Below are 22315 nucleotides of genomic sequence, written 5' to 3'. Positions count from 1 at the left end.
TGGTTTGACACGAAAGGGGGCCAGATAATACTTGTTTTCAAACTGCAATGTGTTATAGGAGAAGAATTCTAAGCTTTGGGAATCTGAATCTTTTATAATGAACAGAATAATTCCTGTTCTCTGCTCCAGAAGAGAGTTATGACCTCTGTCTTGGAAATATACACCAGAAAGTATGACAATCTGTGACTTGCTCTGAAGACATGCAAAAATATGACATACTCATGGAAAACATCTTCCTCTTACTTCTGCCTAGAATGTCATTTACGTAAGCTTTGATATGTCAATAACTATCTATCCATCCATGAAGGTCATTTAAAACTATTTGACCAGAAACTGTCTTCATGTAGCAGGAAATATATGATCCCTTCTTTGAATGTCCCTAGTACTATCTTTGTACTTCATCTATTTTACTTATTTCATTTTTCACTATGGTCATTTAGTCAGCTAGATATTTTAGAGTCAACTAGATAGGTAATTGTTTTGGAGGACGATCTCACTGACCACTGTTTTCAGTAATTCCTGGAAAGGATACTCAGTGAAACACTCCCTTAGGGTCAGTAGTTTCAACAAGAGGGATTTTTAACAGATGTTCATCATGGAAAGTGGCTCACCAGATTTCCCAACCTCAATTGTTTGGACTTGAAACTTTGAAAGAAATTATTTCACACCACAGACTGAAAATGATACATATGTACAGATGCTCACATGGGAAGGAGGGGAGTTTAATGAGGAAAGGATACAAAAAAGTTGTGAGTGACTAAAAACCAAGAGTAAGCATAAATGATGACATAGAGAAAAGAAAAGTGCAGTATGAAAAAACCTGGTAGTAATGGAAAGATAAGCACAGAGTTGCATAGAGTCAGAAATCTAAGGATGACTAAGTTAAAATTCTGCTAAAGAATCTTGAATGGTTCAGAACCACTGACTTTGGTTGTCATTTCAGTGATGTTTTTGATTCTTCACCACTTAGTTCTGCTTTTCCTTCTTGACCTAAGACTCTTCCCTTGCCTGAGAATTAACAAACATTTAACAACTGACTTTGCGAAAGAAAGGGGCTCTAACTCATAGCATTTATCAATCCCCATGGTGTAAATATTTCTACCATGGCTGATTTCAAGCTACCAACTTAATGTTACAGTACAATGCAAAATTGGAAAGATGTGCGAAATTGACTTTTGTAAGGCTGCACAAATTTCCTCCAGCATACTTTAGATGAAATGTTAAACTTCAGCATATAGATCTTGTTTTCTTAAATTCTTTCTTATAAAATTCCAAATACTTTCTGAACTATGCTTTGAAATCTGCTATTACTGTCATATGGATATTAGCATCCTACCCTACCCCACTATTTCAGCCAACTAAACAATTTATAGGACAATTTAACTTCCTTTTGTGCTTTGGAGGATACACATTATTATACATTTTTATATTTTCCTCTAACCATAGCCCCTTCATTTTTTTGCCGTATTTTTGGTTAACTTTAAAATTACTTAGTGTGTTTTGAATTGCTGTATTATAAAAGCTGCATGACTTACTTTCAATTTGAAAGCCTTCAAATGAAACAGGAAAAACCTGCAAGTACTTTTAGTGCCTTAAAATTGTCCTACAACCATACACAGTGATTTGAAATTATCATGGTACTTTCCTTTTTGTTATAAGTGCCTCTCTTTATAAGTAGTAAGGACTCTGAACTTACAAAGTAGAAAATAATTTAAAATTATTGGAGTGCTTCAGGTTTTTAGGAGACCTTCATTCTTTCAAATTGTAATTCCAATTTGTGAAGTGCTTCAGTAACTTTAAATTGTGAATGCTATAGACTCGAAGATTCTGGTACTGAGTGAACTCCTTACCAAAGTACTTATAAAACATTAAAAATCCTTCAACTAATTCTCAGAGGACATGGTCAGATTATTGATTTCATTTTTCCTGAATCTGCAATTAAAAATGACCATAAATGATATATGTGAAGAATAAAGTAGATCCATAGTTTAATCTTCAATATTAAATCATATCTTTAAATTTTAATTTCTTTAAGATATATACGTTTACATCAGACTTTCTTAAACAGTGCAGACTTAAAAAGATAAAAATGAAAGTATATTTCACAAGTGTAAACAAACTTATTTTCATGGAAGATAATGACCTAAAAACAATGCCTTGTACCCCATAATTAACACATTAGTTTTATACAAGTTGAAATAATTTCACAAAAGCTCTAAAGCTCAAACATAATAACTCTAGAACATGTTATGATATGAAGGCAAATGACAGAGTAAAACTTTTTTAATCTTTATAACTCAAATAACAATTGAGGCTGCTGACCTTTTTTATGTTTGTCTATCTAGCAAAGAAATAGATTCCTCAATCTCATGGTGCAACATTTCCTCATGGCTCTGGCAAATCATGATTAAAATCAGTGCTTCTTTGAAGGTCCATCCATTATAAAGAATTGTGTCCCCATCTGCTGACTTCTAATGCCATTTCCATCATGTAGCACACAGGTGCTGTAGGAATCAGACAGATGGGTGTGACAGTTCACCTTTTCTCACATGACTTGAAAAAAAATGTGAAGTATAGTTTTCCTTCCCTCTAAACTCAAGTTCAAAAATGAACTACCACCATCATGGCTACCACTACTACCTCCAAAACAGAAAGAAAGAAAACAAAACAAGTTTTGAATAATTAAAAGGAAAAAATCAAAAGGACATCATTAATTTCTTTAGGTACCTTAGTTATACATGGAATTTTTATATTTTCTATCACACAAAATTTACCAACCCCAACATGTATAACATGTATAAACATGTATAAGCAGCATTATTTTTATTTTTAAAATTATAAACTGGCTTGACATTATTGTCTTACTAAAGAAATTTGACTTTTTAAAGACATTTTATCTTATAGATTTCTTAAAACGTATAAAGACAGATATTGATCTATAGACAAGATAAAAGACGTTTCCATATGAATCCAGAAGAAAGAGTTCTAATAGGAGGAAAAATCATATAAATAAAAATCTTCTGAAAAAAATATCCTTGTATCCCTAAACTCATAATTTTCATGGGAAATGTTTGTTGTAGTAAAGAATAATATGCCCTAAAACCTACCTGCATATTTCTTTAGAATTCGTTTTTAGGATGTCTGATTTTGAAATTTTAGATTATTTAAATGCAAAGGAGGAAAAGGATATTCTTGTATGGCAGTGATTTTTAAAAAACTAAATAAGCCTATGAAACCATCTATGCCTTGAACATGTGGAAGTAGACTTGTCAAAGATGTCCCATCCTTAGTTTTTTTAATGTCTAAATAATACATAAATTCTTTTAGATTTTCTAAACTGGAATTAGCCTTCAAATAACTTCCTTAAAAGAAAATAGTAGAGAAAACCAAGGGAAATAAGTATACCTCCACTTGTAGGGATATTATGGGGGATAAGTTTAATGAAAATTCAAACAATAGTTTTAGTTTATACATAAATGGCATCATCTGACTCTAATATTGATAAAATATAGGTAACCTGGCTGGAAAGGGAACCATATAGCATGGAAACTCTTCTTGAAGATTTATACATACTTATACACTGATTTCCTGTTTATAAATTCTGACTATACCTCCCCTTAACCAAGGGGCTGGGCTGCTAGGAGAACATGTAAACCCCCACATCTTTCATAAAAGGAAAACTACTGTGTAACTAAAGCACCAGATTAGACCACATCCAAGAACATTTTCTCACAGAACAGAACATGGCATATTGGTACAAGGACTAGTGTTCTTTTTCTTAGAATCATCTACTTTCATTTTATCTGTCGTTATTCACACTGTATGCCTTCTGAATGGTGAAGTACTTTCTGAACTTTAAAAAAAAAAAAAACACATTCATTCTTATCACTTCTTTTACAAGGAACATACGTTGATTTTATTTCAGAATGCTCTATTTAGGTCTCAATTCAAATAATTGAAGGAAATAAAGTATGTGTATGCACCTTATCTTTCAAAGGCAGGACCTACTTGTCATTGACTTTTAAGTTGCTAATAATACAAGATGACTTCTGTAGGCCCTGAGAAGCAATTTGCATATTGTGAATTCCCCAAATTTTAAATGACAGCCTTACACAAGAATCTGACATCTAGTGCATTTTGAATTTATATTTCCAATAAAATATCTGTGCGTTCAGTCTCTTTTTTAGTTGCACACACATCAAGTCAGAATAAGGCAAAGGACCAAAATGATCCAATTAAGTAAAAGAAAGGAAATTCTAGATTTTAAAACATGGTGTGTGTGTGCACATACATGTGTGTTGGTGAGGGGTGGAAGTTAGTGGGTAAAGCCTGGTATTCAGTTAGCCTTGATGAAGATTTCAGCAAACATAGGAGTCAAGGAAAGCCCACTCAGAGGAGTAAAAATGGCTAAGTAGTCTCCACTGGGCAACAAAATAGCTCTTCAAATATACAACCAAGTCAAACATCAAAAACAATTGTCAAGTGGCATGCAACCCTTTATTGATCAAATAGAACTTTAAATTTTATCTTCATCCTTGGCCACAACTAGAAAAATAGGCACTGTACTTTAAGAATAACTGATCCAAACACAATTTATTCATTTTTTAAATAAAAGTAACACTATAAGGCAGCATTGACTTCGTTGCCAATCAGAAATTTGTAATCTGTTGTGAAGATACTATATGAGTTTACTTCATGAAAGCTCATCTCCTCCAATCACCCCCAATCCAACTTGTTCCCTGTCAGGCACAGAACAAGAATATAAGTACCACTGCAGCTGCAAATCTCTCTTTTGATCATTATATCCCCAGCACCTACAAAAAAAAAAAATGACACATATTAAAACTCAGTCATTAAATATAGGTATAAATATATGAATTTTTAGAACACAATAGGCTAGAAAATCCAAATTATTTTATCAACTTTCAACCAAAATTCTCTTTCCTCAACTCTGTCTTTTAGACCTAATGCCAAAACCAAACTGAATTTTAGTCAATAAAAATAGAAAAGCTAGAACCTATGCCTAGCATGTATCTGAATGTATCTGTGTATGTATGCGTGTTTGTGTACACATTTAAAAAAAAAATCAGTCTGTATCAATCACTTGAGCCTTTAATTCCATATTTACTTATAGCAAGGTCTTCTTTTAAAGAAAGTATGTAGCTGATTTAATTCTTTAATATCTGAGTGACATGAAACAAAAATAATTAGGATGATGAGTGTAATATTTGAAATGTGATTATTTCTTATTAAATTCCTCATTATTTTCTGAAACCATTAGGAGTGCAAAAGCAATACAATATTTATATTAATACTGTGTGTTTTACAAAGCGTATGTGTATATATATATAGCGTAGTGAGGTAGTGAGACTGAGAGAATGTAATTAACTTTGCTTTTTGAAAATATTCTAAGTAACTAAATAACAATTTTAAAAAAGATGTTCAGCTATAATGTTAGATCTGTTGTCATAGGACCAGAGACAACAATTTTACTAGATATAAGACTTAAGGTAATAATAACTATTTTTGTTTGAGGTTGTTGATTTACTAAAATTACAATAGAACATCTATATAATGATAGTATCTGTCAGGACAAACAGTATGCCATATTTGATTAGGTCTTTATCGAATGATGTTTTCATCTTTAAAATGAAGTTATGTGACTCATGTAATATTCAAATTCAGGCAGTGATGTACCATTAGTAATGATTCCATGCACTGCTATTCATGTTGTGGCTTATCATCACCTTTGAAGTTGTTACCTATGAGTTTTGTTTCCTGAAGTTTAGCCAACTTAAAAGGAGAATGAAAATCATTTACTTGAGATTCAGCACAAATCAAAGAATGTTTTTAGGTAGATGTTCTACATATAAGGAATTTCAAGTTCCCACCTTTCTATGATGTTTCCCTACCTCCTACCATAAAAACTGGAAAAGAGATTGGTTGCAAAGAATTGGACTGGAAAGAGATTTAAGGCACCTGTGAGAGGGAAAAGCAGATGGCAGATGGAGATGCCATCCAAACCAGGCATTGTTTGGTCACCAAGTTCTGCTTGCCTAAATAGTCCTGAAATTAGCCAAGGAGGAGGACCTGTAGGACCTGTAGGCTCTCAAGTCCCATTAATTTGAAGTCATTCAGAAAATAAATTACTCTGTGACTTCTGCAAGTGATGATTAGACTGTCAATAGTCTAAAGATATTTGTTCTTTGCAGAAGTCAAGTTGAGATTAGATGTCTTCTTTAAAAGACACCTTTTCTCAAATTCTATCCTCAATTAGCTCTTACATAATTAATATTGCCTTGTTGTGTGTATGACTATAGAATGGAGTGAGGTATAGATTCAAAAAATAAGCATTTTTGGTAAAACTAAAAAGCATTTTTTTTGCTTTTACCCTAACTGATACAAAAAAGAATAATGCCATAAAAATGCCTTTTTTTTTCTGTGAGTTGTTATTTAAGAAATATTTTAAGGTAATTTTCACTACTTCTCACTCCTAGACTTCCTTATTACTAGGTTTACGTTTCATGACTTTTCACAACAGACACATTATTTTGTACCACTGCGCAAGCAAAGCCGTAAAAGGTAAGACCATACAACACACTTTCAAGTCTTTCTCTGTCTTAACAATTTTTTTAAATTCTTTGAATTATAACTGGCAAGTCTGTTTGAAATGTGCATATCTTGAGAAAACATTTGTCTCCATGTATTTTATTATCTTCCACAATTATTATTTCCACATGATTATTTATGCCTCTGCATATATAGTAAAATTGAGTTTTACTACCTATCTGCAATAAGATAAAATAAAATAATAATATTACAATGTTCTTTGGTATTGTATAGTAAGAGATACATTTTTAAACTTAATTGAAAAGGAAGTATCTCTATGTTCTTTCTCCACTTAGTCACTCTGTAAAATGGTATCCATTGCATTTCTTCTGGAACACTTTGTGTATTTTCAAAATACTTCTAAATGAAAGCAAAACTACAATTGCACAATTCAGAGGTAGAACATGAACATCAGAAATTGTATTAAAAACATCTTTTACATGGTGGAATCAGAATAGGAACCTCACTATTTGTTCTGGTGCTTCTGAGTCAATTGCTTTGGGAACTATTCACCCAATATTGCCAGTTCAACTCTATTTTGATATTCACATTTATACCAGCACTTTCCATGCTGAGAATTCTTATTACTTATTTGTCCCCAGTGGTGCTACTTCATATTAAAGATTTTGTGTTAGCAGTGAAAGGCTTTAGGATTTACTATTGACACAGCACAAGAAGAGGCATAAACATCTTTTGTTATTACTTTGTTAGGAATGCTATGGAATTATTAATGTGACTATAATCAGAGTCTACTCACATTAACATTCACATTCATTTCTGTGGAAAACAATTCTGTCTGGTAAAAATGCCATCTAGTTCAATATGATTCTCCTTAGGGAATCTCTCAGAATTATAAATAGGCACATCTATTATGATTTAGGCCAATATCTTCTAAAATGAGTCAGCAGTTGCCCTTAGATTGCTCATCAATAATATCTTACTTTGTAAGATTCATGCAGCATAATGAATTTTATTTACTAATATCATCTCACTTTATTTTAGTACAGAAGAGTCCTTTGTAGCATGAAACAGTAATATTGTCCTGTATTTTGATATTGCTGTTGAGCTTACAAAATGCTTTCATATATATAATCCCATATTATCTTCTCAACAAGTATTACTATCATTGGAAGTGAATAGCAGCCTCCAAATATTGTGAGTCTTATTTGAGATTACACAGTGAGTAGTGATGAACCTAAAACTGGAGCCCCTGGCTTCTCACTTTTACTTCAATGGTTTTTCCATACATCCTTCTTGCTTATGTTTGAAGTCAGTGTCAACAATTCAAAATGCAAATACTTTGAGCTATTTTAAATAAAAAGGGATTTATCTCCGAATGAATGGTTTAAGAAGTTGTAGCTGTGGGCCAGAGTGGCTCAGTGGTAGAATACTTGCCTAGCTCCTAAGAGGCACTAGATGAATTCTATCCCCAACACTGGAGGAAAAAAAGTGGTAGCTTTATCTGAAATCCATGAAAATACTGGAAATTTAAAAACCGATATATCTTTTTGGCAAGTACTAGTACAGTCATTACAGTGGTTTTTTAATTAGCATTAATATTGAAAAATAAATTATTTAATTCTAGTGTAGTTAAATAAAGAAATGACTCAAATATGTTACTTTAATTTGACTCATAATAATAGTAATATTTGTAGCTTGTGGTTATACAGCAAATATGCTTTAACATGTTATCTGAAATAATTATTTTGTGTTTCTCTTAGCTTGTCATAGAATATAGATCTCATGGAGAGCACTTTGGGCATTCCAAAAGAAGAAAAGTGCACTTGAAATGTATTTTCGTTTCTTAACAGATATTTGTTGACAGCCTACTGTGTGTGGGGGAAATATAGTTATGTTCCCAGATTGAACAAAGAAATTTAGATTAAGTGGAAAGAGATGAGAAGACAGTTATACAAGTAAAGAAGTCATTACAATACACTGAGTTACAGTTGGATAGTGTAAGATTAGAAGGTTGGAAAGAAGGATCCATGCCCTTCTGGGACAACTATCAGCTGAATGTTTCTCAAAATCCAGAGTCAAGAATTAAAAACTAGGGGCTGGGGTTATGGCTCACGGGTAGAGCGCTCAGCTGGCACGTGCAGGCACTGGGTTCAATCCTCAGCACCACATAAAAATAAAAAATAAAGATATTGTGTCCAATTACAACTAAAACAATTTTTTTTTAAAAAAAAGAATTAAAACTATTTTGAGGAAAGCAAGGGAAGTACAGTATGGAAGTGTGATCCTGGTGATGTAATAATAGTTAACCTTAACCCTTACCCCTGTGAATTTTAGCCTATGAATTTTTCTTTTATTTGTGGTATAAAATGACTTTGAGTCTTTAAGGGTTTGTTTTTCTTATTTCAAAGTAGGAAGAGCTGGGTTATCAATTTCTTTGTGCACACTTATAAAATCTTGTTTACATCTTAAGCATTATAAAACTTTTATTCATTAAATAGACATTTGGAGGGTCATTATATCCTGCATTAAAATAAGTGGAAGAGCTGTAACAATGAACAAAATAAACACATTCCCAAACCACTTAGAGCTTTTATCGACATATATTTATCATAATTTCACTGCTGACTGCAACTTTTTTCTTACGAATTACCTTAGCATGGTGGGGGGGGGGTGGATAAAATAGCCTGTTATTTTTCTGAAACTTAACACATGTACAAGGCACATGAAGTTGATGGAAATTAGTTTTCTTACTTTTCAATATCACAAGTCCCAAACCATTGAAGTAATTTCCCTTAAACTCTATTTCTTTTTGCTTCTAAGTCTGGACTTGCGCTCTGAGATTTTCATGTGGAGGATTTTTTGCCAGGTTTTCATTAGACTGACTGCTCTGATCTTCTACCTCTGCTTCAGCCTATTCCATTCCACAGCCAATTTTGCCCTCCAGATCTTGTCTTCCTCTGCCTCAGCATCCCATCTCCTACCAGCTGCCCTTCCTTGAAGACAATAGGCAGTTGTGATAAGAGAAAATGTGAAGGCTAGAATGTAGATACTTTCCAGCAAGGAAAAATAACCAAAAAATGTGTAGCACAAATTAAGAGAACATTATTTCAGGAGTTGGGCCATGAGGATCCCTGCATAGTAGGAAAATGAAAATGAAGTCAAGATAAAGAGGTGAAGCTCTAATTTATTCTGCTCTTTGACACAGGTGTTCATTGCCCTTTCCCACCTACCATATTATCCCTTATTTGCCATTCTATTCACATATTCATTTTCATTAAGTTTCCTTCTCCCTGTCTTTCTTACCCTTCTCACCTCTTTTTATAAATCTTGAAACTAATAATGTTCAGCTCAACATTTTTCTCTTATTTATCCATTAGCCTCTGGGATTGCCATAAAATTCTTTAAAAAATGAATTTATTTAAAAATTTTAAGGGACAGATGGGAATGGAAATGCAAAGGACTCTTACCCCTAAACAAAGACCATATGATATAGCATCAGCAGATAAACCTAAATCAAGAATGTTTTAGGGCTGTGCTTAACTGTGCCTCCTATGATAGGTAGAACAGTGTTACACTCCCCACAGAGGACTCATACATTTTGGATAACAGTGATGCTTGCCAGTTACACCAATGTTGAAGATACCTTTATTGTTGGAGCTGAATTCTTTGACTATGGGCTTCCCAGATTTTCCAGAAGATCAGAGAAATTTCTTAATGCCTCTTTTGGTTCTTCCTGATAAGGGCATAGTTTGACAGCTTAAGGCAAAGAAATGAATTAGTTGTGAGTTCTAGTTTGTTACTATAAAGATTTTTATTGTTTGAGAATGAGACTGGAAGAGAGTTGCATTGATTTCTAAACCAAGTTTCACCATTTATGTCAAAAAAAGTGATGGTAATCAGATCATTTAACTCTGACAAAACCTCTTAGTCTTACTTATGTAATTTTAGTGAAAAAAATAAGAAACATTATTGTTATTAGAGCCTACAGAGTTTAATGTTTAAGAGTGGGACTTCTGGTGCTACACTGTCTGGGGTTGAGACTAACTATACGCTTATGATATTCAGCACTTGGTATCTCTTACCTCAGTACAGCAAACTACAATAATAGAAGATGATGAAGTTTTTTGTTTGTTTGTTTGTTTTTTGTTTTGGGGGGTTTTGTTTCGTTTTCTTTTAGGAGAGAAAGAGAGAATTTTTCAATATTTATTTTTCAATTTTTGGTGGGCACAACATCTTTATTTTATGTGGTGTTGAGGATGGAACCCAGTGCCCTGTGCATGCCAGGCAGGTTACTGCTTGAGCCACATCCCCAGCCCAAGATGATGAAGTTTTAATGTGTTACTATATAAATGGTGCTGAGAACACTGACCAGCACAGAACACATACTCAAGTAAATGTTAGCTGCTAATATTTTTATTCATTTTATGGACAAATGACTAGAGATGGGTGCATCAGCAGATAGACCTACTGCTCTTGAGAAGTAATGGAAGATGGAGAAAAACTACCCAAATGTGCTAAGGATGAAGAGTCAAGCCTTCTCACTTTTCACAGGACCTTTGTTGGAAGCATTGGACTTGAATCATTCAATATTCCAAGTTTTATCAGTAGAAATATTTCTGAGCTGCACAAGTTGCAGATCCAAAATCTGCAACTCTTTTACTGTCCAAAAATCTAACGCTGACAGATGCTCCACAGAGTATGAAGCAATTGGAAACCCTGGTTTCACCCTTATTCTCTCACTCTTTACACACCTTTTCTCAGCTCCTCCTTAGAAGATTCATTTTTTTGGTTTTTTGGTTTTTTTCTCATTATTATTATTGGTTTTACATTTGGATAAATCAATACACAGATATTTTATATGTACAGCACCAAAACAAACAGAACTCTAACAGTACCCATAGCCCACCCCCCACCACCTCCTTTCCGGCCTATACCACCTTTCTAAACAATTTAAATTAACTCCTATTCTCTTTATTCCTCATAAAACATAACTATGTCATAGCAAGACCTTATTTATCTTTTGAAGTTTGGGTTTAGGAGACAATTATTGATTTCAAAGAAAATATGAGTATTCTGATAACATTCATTTGAACATTGCCTAGAGAATCTCAAATTACTTCTGAATAGAAGTTTCCATTCATCTTGTGATATTCATCTTATGATATAATGCACAGGTGCATACAATCATAAACTTTTACATAAAATTTTTCTCCCTTCCCAATTTCATGTGAATTAGAGTTCTAATGAGTGTTCCAGGTAATAATAAATCCATCATGTTGATCTTCATAAAATGCCAAAACTGGTCAGACTTAGTTATTAGTTGGCTTGGGCTGCCCTCACCAAGTACCAGAGCTCAAATAACAAAATTTATTTTCTCATACTTCTGAAGGCTTGAAGTCCAAGATCAAGGTGTTGGCAGCTTTGGCTTTTCCCGAGTCCTCTTTCCTTTGTTTGCAGATGATTGCCTTCTCACTGTGTCCTCCTGTGGCCTTTTCTATGCATCCCAATGAGTCTATTCTTCTTTTTTTAAGAAGACCAGTTTATATTGGATTAGGGCCCCAAACTAAGAGCCTCATCTTAACTGAATTACCTCCTTAATATCTTTATCTCTGAATATGGTTACATTCTGAGTTTCTGAACATTGTGACTTCGATGTATGAAATTTAGGGGAACATGATTCAGTCTATAACACTTACATAAATAAAGACAAGAACAAATAGGTCTCTGCTGATAATTTGTTCTATGTAAAAAGATAAGTCTGAAACCAAAGTTTTAAGATGAAACTGAATTCCTTGCTTCTGCTGGCAAGTTGGGTCTGCACACGCTGCAGGCCTCTGTAGCAGAGAAGCATTGCAGCTCTTAATGGCAAGCCACGCCACCAGTGTTACAACAAATCCCAGAAGCTCAGCCTCAATTGCTTATTTTAGTGTTCTTGTCTCACAAATTCAAAGAATGAAATCCACAGACCAGGATAAGTGAAAGAGTAGGGTTTATTGAAGAGTAAAAGTAGGAACATAACTCTTGCAGTGCAGGAGGGGACTTGATAGCAGCTTTACTCCATTTGAATGTGCTACTCTCTAGCCCTTGGGTCACTGCTTTTGATCCAAACTTGTGCTAATTAGGATTTGGAATTGTACTAATGCTATTGGCTCAAATTTATGCTAATTAGGGCTTGGAACCATACTAAGCTATTGGGTCAATTTTGTATTCCCAGCTTTCATTCAAGTCTGCCTCACTTCCATTTTCTCATGGCAGGTTAGGAAGCTAGAGGGTGAGGTCATTGAATTATGCATGCTCAGTGGGTGTCTAGAACTGCAGAGCTGGCCCACCATGGTTCAGAAATGATAGGCTCCACCTGGTACTTGGCAGTGCTTGACACCTGTACTGCAACCCACCCGGGCTGCCATAGCCACTGCAGGGTTCTGGTGCTGCTTATCAGGAGGGACCAGGAGACGGGCATGGTTCAGCAACCTGGGAGCCATGTCAGTTTCTTGGTTTATCACAGAGGATAACTGATTACCTAATGAAAGAAAGTGTGGCAGAGTGGAAGGAGTGTAGGATTTAGGGGCAGATGGATTTGAATGGAATAATTTGGTAGAGGCAAGTTATTTTACCTCTAAGAGCCTAATATTTCAACTGAAATGTAAAGATGTTAGTATCTACTGTTTTGAGTTATAAAAAACTACTCTTAGTACCCTGTCAACTATATCAATATGTGGGTGTTGAAGAGCTAGTATTCTTATATTGTTAATATTATATACACTTGGCATCCCTTTATTTCAAGAGAAAAATATGAAAGTTCTACTTTTTGTCTTTTAGTCTAAATTTAATTTTCACTGGCCAACTTAATATTCTCTATTTTTATAATTAATAGTGTTATTATTCAGCTAGTTTGACATTTTCTCAAAAATAAAAAAGTTTTAATATTTTATTTTTACAAACTTATGCATTTTACTTATGTAGTAAGTGCATATAATGTTACATATACATATAATATTTTGTAATAAGATTTAGATTTTTTTCTAAAACATAAATTTTAAATCATCTTTTATGATAAACATGAATTACCTCTGTATACAGAAGAGGTCTAAAAGTTTAAAGCAAAGTGCTTTATGATCATTATTTTAAAGGCTATTTTTTACACTGTTTGACTTTTTTTAAGCTACCTACCCACTTACCTTAAATGTAAAATTATAATAAAATAAGAACTTATTCTAGGACTTCAGAATAAAAATCCTATTCAAATGGATATATCCTTGAGCATGCAAATTCATGGAGAAGTTGTAATTATAGTACATCAGAGGTTCAATGTACATTTCCACTGATTTTTCTTTTATTTTTAACATTTTGTTTCCACTAACGTGTTATAAATGAGGGACTCTAGAATCCCTTCTGTCATTTAATCCATGTTCCACAACTGAAGCTAAGAAAAAAAAAAGTGACTCAAATGTAAATTAAAGTATCCATATTACAAGTATTATAAAGTAAGGTGTTTTATTGATGTGAGTATAATGTCAACCAAATGTAAGAGTCTAAATAACAAAGACTATCAGGAAATAAGAAAATCCAAAATAAAAAAAACATTCATAAAGTCTTTAAAAATATTTAATTTCATATGCATGGAAATCTTTTTCCCTTTGTACCCAGTCATCCATTCAATCATCCCTTAATTCAAAACTTACCTCCTCTGAGTCCCTAATACCCTCACTTTTTCCTGATCATTCCTTTGTCTTTCCATATCATTTGGTTCATTTGTATTTTTAAGAATAATTGTGATTTCAGTAAGATAGAAAGAATATTTTCTACTTCTTGTGTTTCCGAACTTATTAACAGTGCTAGGTACTATAGATATTTAGTTTGTCAATACATTTCTATCTGACGTAATTGTTATTTGTTTTGTTTTGTTTTTTAATCAGTCTTTCCCACTAGAATATAAATTCTCTAAGAGAGGGGCTCTGTTAGTCTTATTCATAATTTTATCCCAGAATCTAGATATGCTTGGGTATACGCAAGATAAACAGATGCAATAATGTGGTCATGGAGAGATGAATGAGACTGATGAAGTCCTTGTTCACCTGAGTTTTATATTGTAATGTTAAAAAAAAAAACAAAACTATGAACTGACTTCTCTCTCTCTCTCTCTCACACACACACACACACACACACACACACACAATCACACACACACACACAATGTCATCAGGATAAGTTATATCAAGAAAAAACAGAGAGAAAGGATCATGCTAGGGTGGCATTTTGGATAAGTGGTGAGGAAGATGAGGAAGGTCTCTGGGGAGAAGTGACATTTGAGCACACATATGAATGAAGAAAGCATCTGAGAACTAGGGAGGTCAAGTCACTATGAAAAAGATAGCAGCAACTTTAATGTGCTAAGGCAGGAATTAATTCAGTATACTTAACAGGAGGAAAGCAAATAAGGGAGCCCAAGGGAAAGCTGTAAGAGACAAGACTGAGTAATTAACAGGAACCAAATCATGTAGAAACTCAAGAGTTATCTAGAAGGAGTGGGATTTTATTTTAAGTGCACTGGCAATCCAGCAAATGAATATGGTGAATATGAGAGAAGTGAATAAAATAGTTGATGATCCCCATATATATGAAGTGATCCAAGGATATTTATTTTGGAGAAATTAGCTGATTTATTGCTATAATATTGTTTTCTTCATCCTAATCACCCCATATATCAAAACATTAAAGAAATCTGACCATTTAATATGAATCAAGCTTAAGGGCAGGGCTCATTGGAGCAAATGATGAGAAATACACACACAAAAAATGAGCAAGTGACTAAATGCAGGTTCATTTCCTGGTCCTGCCACAGGCAAGGGCACTGGTGGAGGTCAAGCAGAAATGTGCCAAGAGACTGTGTGCTTCAGAACAGCTTGGGTGTGGCAGTAAATCTCTCTGGAGTGGATAGACTTACTCTGAAAACTTTATTTCCCTCACTTTTCTTTTTCATTGCTCAGCACATCTCTGCTAACACTTCTTGGGTGCTACATTACTATTCTGGAGAAAAAGCTTTCTCGGTAGACCAACTGCATTCCAAGTATCTTATCAGAGAGGGAGTGTGTCCGAAGGTTACCCACGCAGGCTTTAGAGTCTGACTGCTTTTGAAGGCAGCTGGGTGACCTTGGACAAATTAGATTATCACTGCCACAATTTTCACGTTGCCAAAATGAGGATGATAATAATAATCTTCATGATTATTATTGTGAAAGTTAAAAAGATAATTTATGTGGAGCACTTAATAGAGTTCTGGTATGTGAAAATTTTTTTGAAAAACATAATTTTTTTCTCTTTATAAATGAGGAAAAGATAGAACTGTCCTGGCAGTGAGTCTTACCATGATTAGTTCTATAAGTTTCTAAAACCTAAGTTTGGGTTAGTTTCTTCTGAGAGAGGCAATGCTCATCTTATTCTTTCATTAGTAGCTCAGTCCAAGGCATTCCTGGAATAGAAGATGGAACATTCTCAGAAACAATAATACATTTCTTGGAGGGAATATAGAATCAGAAAATCTCTTGGGTTTGAACCCAGGAGATGGATACTTGATCTGTCACTCAGCTGCCTGCTTTATAGATGATTTTTGGAGGCTATGTGAGCTCCCTGTTCTTTATGGACTTGTCTCCAAACGGAGAGTAATAATAATATTCCTTTTGCAAGGGTATTAAGTGAATTAAAAATAATCTTTTATATAAATATCTTTTGTATCCTGTATAGCCCAATTGATATTTTGACTATTTGTTATTAATATTTTTGAGTCCTTCAATATTGACTGAAAAAAAGCTTTTGGGGACAAAAAGGAACATAGTCAGTTCTGGCATTTAAAATGTTACTTTGTTAAGATTGCTAGAACTAGATGTCATTGTTTTCCTACTGTATGTACATTTCTTTTCTTTTTTTTTTTTTAGCCATAAATTAATTTTAACTTAAAAAGACAGAGAAAATTCTATTGGATCTGGTATACTCAAGTATAAGCTCCTGGTTTACAATATGAAGTTTAAAGAAACTGAAGGAGAAACCAAAAGATTAGAACAGTGCCTGCATTTCATAAAAAGTGCTATTTTGGTAGTGGTAACTTGAAGAAAATCTCTAGATACCCTATCTTTGACATTAGTTTGGCAAGCATATAGCACAGATGTGGCAGAGAGAACATTAAGGCTAATTTTATAACATCAATCTGTTGTCATCAGTATACAAATGAAATTAAACCCACATTGACAGATGAAATTACTAAAGGATTAGAAAGGAGCAGAGTCTGGAGGACAGAATCCCTGCACACATCTGAGACAAAATGGTCCGTGTCATAGTCACAGCCAGAACAGGGCATTCTCCGTGTGCAATTTTCTATTTGACTAAAGGTTCTGACCAAAGATACAACACTTCTGTTCAAATTGGGAGTCTGAGCATCTGTAAGAAAGCAATGGCCATCGTGACCCTATGGAGCACCTGTGAGGTCCCTGATGGCTTCTGAGAGGCTCCTCCACTACTCTTCTTTCAAGTCTCATGTGGCTTTAACAAATGACACCAGAACTGTCTATAGACTAAAACACACCAGAAGTCTGCAAATAGGTAACTTGGAAAACTAGAAGCCAACCCTTAAATACTTAGTTATCAATGATAAGATAACAAGTATTCATCATAACTTGACAGCTTTAGCAATAAAACCACTATTCTTATTCCATTCTCTTTTCCCCTGGCAACCATATCCCACAAATCACCCCTTACTTTCCTTAGTTCTTCAGAAACTTTCATCCAGATTCTTTGTTTCTCAAGAAATAAATAAGAAACCCAAGAACAATGAAATGAAATATACCATGATGATTTCATTTCCCCTTAACTTGCAATATTTCCCATTCCTCTTGAACCAGCATTCCACTTCTTGAAGTGCGTGATTGAAAAATCTTCACAGAATTCTTTGCATTTACTGCTTCCTCACTCTGCCTCCCCTGGCTGGATCTGATTTTCTCCTCCAGTTCCTTAAACTTTCTGGTGCCCTGGGCCCTGTCTCAGTAGTCTCTTCCTAGACTTCTCTGTGAGATATTTGACTCTCCTGACTTCTTAACTCTAACTTTGAATTCTCTTCCCTTTTTCCCCCAGCATTTTAATTTTGTATGTCACCTCATTCTTGTTAGGTTCTCTGACCCGTCTATCCTTTTCATTTTCTCTGTCTCCTCCAACTTTTTTATTTCCTTATTCCTAAAATTTAGGCTAAAGTTCTGGGTTTTGGCTCTGTTTTCTTCTCTACATTTATTCTTTATTGACTTAAAATATCAAAAGTAGATACCTTTAGTGGAGAAGGGGGCATGGGGGCAGGAAAGATGGTGGAATGAGATGGACATCATTACCCTAGGTACATGTATGACTGCACATATGGTGTGACGCTACATCATGTACAACTATAGAAATGTAAAGTTGTGCTGCAATTGTGTACAATGAATCAAAATGCATTCTGCTGTCATATATATCTGATTAAAATAAATATGTTAATTTTTAAAAAGCAGACACCTTTATTTTTCTTGTATGCCTGTGTTCTTAACTTCATCACTGTCAGCATTGCCACTCTTGTCCATTACAGAATTGTAACCATATAGGTATCATTGACATTAGATTTGTTCTAAATGGTGTTGCTCCTTTCATAAGACTCCTACTTTTTCCCTAAATGGACCACTTCAGCTACTTCCAGAATATTCCTCAAATTCTCCAGTTTAACTTATCAACTCATCAAATGCCTGAGTAATTTATGATTGTCCAAATGAAGTATTCAGAAAGGTGGGATTATCATCACTTGTCAAATATTTTATCCAGGAAACCAACTGAGCTCTGCTTTGCAGCTCTTTGTACTTTGAACTTTGTTCAAACTGCAGCAGTAGAACACACTTTCTACATGCAACTTGATCTGCCAGCATGATTTTTCAGTCCTTCATGAATGTTCTGCTGCACTAGAAGTTGAATTTAGGCTATCTTGAAGATATATTGGTCTGTTAATATTTAATCTAGTAAGGCTATGTTTTAGTTACAAATATTGAAATAATGATAGGCAAGTTGTCTCATGGAACTGACTTTTCATTTTTCCATTTTGCTTTTCAATACTAAAAATAATTCTGAGATCAAACTAACATCTAACTGAAAGGCAACTTAAGGTATCTATGAAAGATTCTTAAAACCTCCACACTTTTCTGTACACTAAGGTGATCCCGACTATCTTTTCTTATTTATCTAGACATGTAATCAATTCATTTCTCATGAATTCTACAACATTCCAATTTTTACTCCCACTCCATGTATTATATAATGAGATCTATAATGTTATTATATATTATAATATATATGAAAAATGAATGATAGATATAGCGAAGGACTTTTCTTCTACTTGTCTCAAAAATTATTCCACAATTCACACCTGCCATATTAATAGAGCTTTTTATAGGTAGAATTGAACATATTATTCTCTACTCCTAAAATAAATCAGTGAAGTGTCCTAGTTGAAAGTGCTAGTAATGTTTAGAACTAATGCTATTTGAAGTTTGAGTGTGTGGTATCTGAATTTTTATGAACATCACTTCTTACAATTACTGAATTAAGAAAAGTTGGAGATGAGAACAGAGTGCATTTGAGAAATCAGATACTTTATTGGCAGCTACCAGAAATAAGTACCTACTGGCTTTAACTTCACTGGTTGAAAAAGTGATAAATTCCACAGAAGCTTGCAGAGTTGCCAGAAGAAAGTCTCCAGCAGAGCATGCAGGATGTGATCAAATGATTTAACAGGACGTTGGAGTTACATGACCTTCAAGAATAATAGCCAAGACATAAATTAGTCTTCCCAGCTGCTCGTGCATAATCATAACAGCAAATATTACGTGAAAATTAACACCATGACAGATAGAATTATGGCAATATAACATAGTGACAACAATCACTAAAGGATAGTATACTGAGGTCTGAGAGGACCTTACTTAAGTATGTAGATATTTGATTAAAAGATAGTTATGAAATTAGCATAGTCAGTATAATGTATGGAGATTTTAAAACCAGTATCCAGTCCCACCCTAATTTTGGATAGACAAGGGCATACTGGTGTATCAGATCATCATTGCATAATTTTATTATCATTGTTACTGAGTTGGTTTTTAGCAACTACACCTTGCTATAAACCATTTATCAGCAACACAGGCATTGTTGGAACTGACTGAGGATCTTGGTTTTAAGGATAAAAAATAGTAGTAGAACCCAATCTCTTGTTCTTTCTTCATTTATTCCTTCATTAGCAGTTTCTCAATTCTTCCTTTACTTTTACCCATATCTAATTATACTAAGATTTAAGACATTAGGAGCTATTGAAACTTGTTAAAGTGTTGTAATAGTCTCTCAAAATTTGTCAGTGTTGTACCATAGTCTCCAAGGTAAATACCAGTCTTGTAAGTGTGACCTCACACGTTCCTTCAATAACTAGCACCTGTTCTTTTCTCCAGCCACAATACTTTCTACTTCCTGACTCACACATTATTCTGTACAGCACCTACTCAACTATTATTGCATTTTTCTTCCAACTTAACAAACATATTGATATTGTCATTCAAAACCCACACATACTGGGCATCATATCCCATTCCAAAGACCTGAAAATCCCTTTTAACAGGCTACATTGTTTGCAATCTCATGTTGAATTTTCTTTATTCACCATCAGAATTTTGCTACAAATAAAATCCCAATGAACACTCTGTTCTTATGTATAGAAACTAGTCTTTCATATATTTGTGTTTTATTTCACTGCAAGTTTTTCATGTGAGAATGTTCTGTCAACCTTTAGATAATTAACAGTTCTGATAAGAGAAACAGAGCAACCATTTATTTGTTAGCATTCCCATAGCTCTGTCCTAAATGCATTCAGTTTTTAATAAATGGTATTTACCAACTGACTGGCTGACCAGTAGTGCACTAAGAATAAGCACTAACCTTTAGCTGGACACATTAACTTAAACTTTCAGAGTCTCTCTGAGACTTGGCATGGCTTTCAAGCCTAAATGTTCTGTGTAAAATTTAAAAGCCCAGAGCCCTCAAAATAATATTTCCTTTTCCATGAGGCAAAATTGTCTCCATTGAACATCATATTCTTAGTTAATACTAAAATTATATTTTTCTTATAACAATTATGATGGTGATTATATTCTTAATTACAAATGATCCATATAAAATTGAGCCACATATGCACCAATAAGAAAACTGGATGTTTTGTATTCTCTTTGCTTTTAAATTTTGATGATGATGAGAGCTGGGTTCATAAAATCCAACTATTGAGTTATGGTTCTTTTTTTCTGATTCATATGTTTGTTTTCTACAGAGCAATTCATCTTGAAATCAGAATACTCACCTCCTAGTTGCTATCATTAGTTCTTCTTCCCAGAGAAACTCCTGTAACCTCATTGCCCTTCAGTTTTCAAGGCTATAAAATTATGGAACTGTTGTAAATTATTGCCAGTTTCTTTTATAGCTCTACTACAAATGGACAAAGTTAAAGGATACCTAAAACTAGGTAGTAGATGGGCAATAATACCGGTCTTGGTCTTGGTCTTTGGAAATCAGGAAGTGGGTAATCATTGCTGCCAGTGTTGGAGATAAACACCAGAGAAACTGCCCTGGCAAGTGTAGAAAGCAAATTTTATTTAAGAAAGAGACAAAACAGAGATAGCTGATGTCTCCAGAGAGAAGCGAGAGCCCAAAGCTGGTTGCCAGAGGGACCAGGTGTGTCTTGCTTTTTTATGGACCCTCCATGGTCTCTTTCCTGCATATGGCAAAGGCAGGAAAAAAAGCCGCCCTGGGGGGAAATCGCTAGTGTTGGAAAGTGCAGTCCTTCCCCACACTGGAGGTGTTAGCAAGCAGTTGAGAGGGGAAGTGCTCTGGAGGTTTTAGCATCCCATTTCATTTTCTTTAATAATTAGCCCTCATCTTTTTCACCCCATCATTTACAATCTAAGCTGACTACCCTGTCTCAGTAGTTACTATACTTGATAGAATTTTCAATTTCTAAAATGTGTGATGTGCTTGTTAACATGTTCCTAAAGTAATATTCAATACAACCAAATAAAGCCAAATAAAGTTGGATTCATTTTAATTTAAAATTTTTTATACAATGTGCTCATATATCTCCTTCATTTAAAATATTACTCAGTTAAACAAATAATTTGGAAAGTTTTTTTTTTTTTTTTTTTACCTTAGAAAACCTAACCAGGAATTACAGAATTGTACACATGGAATATTGCCTGGCCCTCCTCCCACCCAAATATTGACTAAAATAGGTAATGTCCAGTCAACAAGAGAAAGCTGTATTTACCTAAGGTCATCTGGGACCCTCATTGCTACAGCTTTTGGCTACACTCTAAGAAGATATTAGGAGAGTTTCAAAGTTACTCTAGAGGAAGAGATGCTTCTCCGTGCTTAGAGTTCTTATGTAAAATAAGCCTTAATTATGTTGGTTTTGTATATTAGAGACTGAATGCCCTCAATATTCTACCTTTTTTCTATAGTGAAAGACATTTGATTTCTAACTGAAAATATAACCTCAGTTAAAAAAAAATCAAAAACCATAACTAAAACTAAAACCAAAAAGCCGCACAACATTACCCTATAAAGGTCCCGCGAATGTCGGAGGAAAAGACCACCAAGAGACTGTCTCATGCAACAGCAAAGGGTTTATTGGGGGTCCAGCATGCTGGGGCTCAGA

At 34.2% G+C, this 22315-nt stretch overlaps 1 protein-coding gene and 1 long non-coding RNA gene across 5 annotated transcripts in view; one reads left to right on the top strand and one right to left on the bottom strand.

Annotated features, from left to right (window-relative positions):
* Positions 1 to 22315, top strand: part of Adgrb3 (adhesion G protein-coupled receptor B3) — a 666855-nt gene that overhangs the window by 479570 nt on the left and 164970 nt on the right. The gene's annotated exons all lie outside the window — the stretch shown is intronic.
* LOC144366164 (uncharacterized) lies at positions 14764 to 21136 on the bottom strand. Its single transcript, XR_013425060.1, has 3 exons — positions 20966 to 21136; positions 19253 to 19381; positions 14764 to 16039 (listed from the first exon to the last, which is right to left on the bottom strand). It is a non-coding gene; the product is annotated as an uncharacterized LOC144366164 (long non-coding RNA).

The sequence above is a fragment of the Ictidomys tridecemlineatus genome, chromosome 8 (genome assembly GCF_052094955.1).
Source record: "Ictidomys tridecemlineatus isolate mIctTri1 chromosome 8, mIctTri1.hap1, whole genome shotgun sequence".
NCBI classification, from domain to species: Eukaryota; Metazoa; Chordata; class Mammalia; order Rodentia; family Sciuridae; genus Ictidomys; species Ictidomys tridecemlineatus.
The sequence above is the reverse complement of the archived record's forward strand: the minus strand, read 5'-3'. Positions and strand labels throughout refer to the sequence as shown.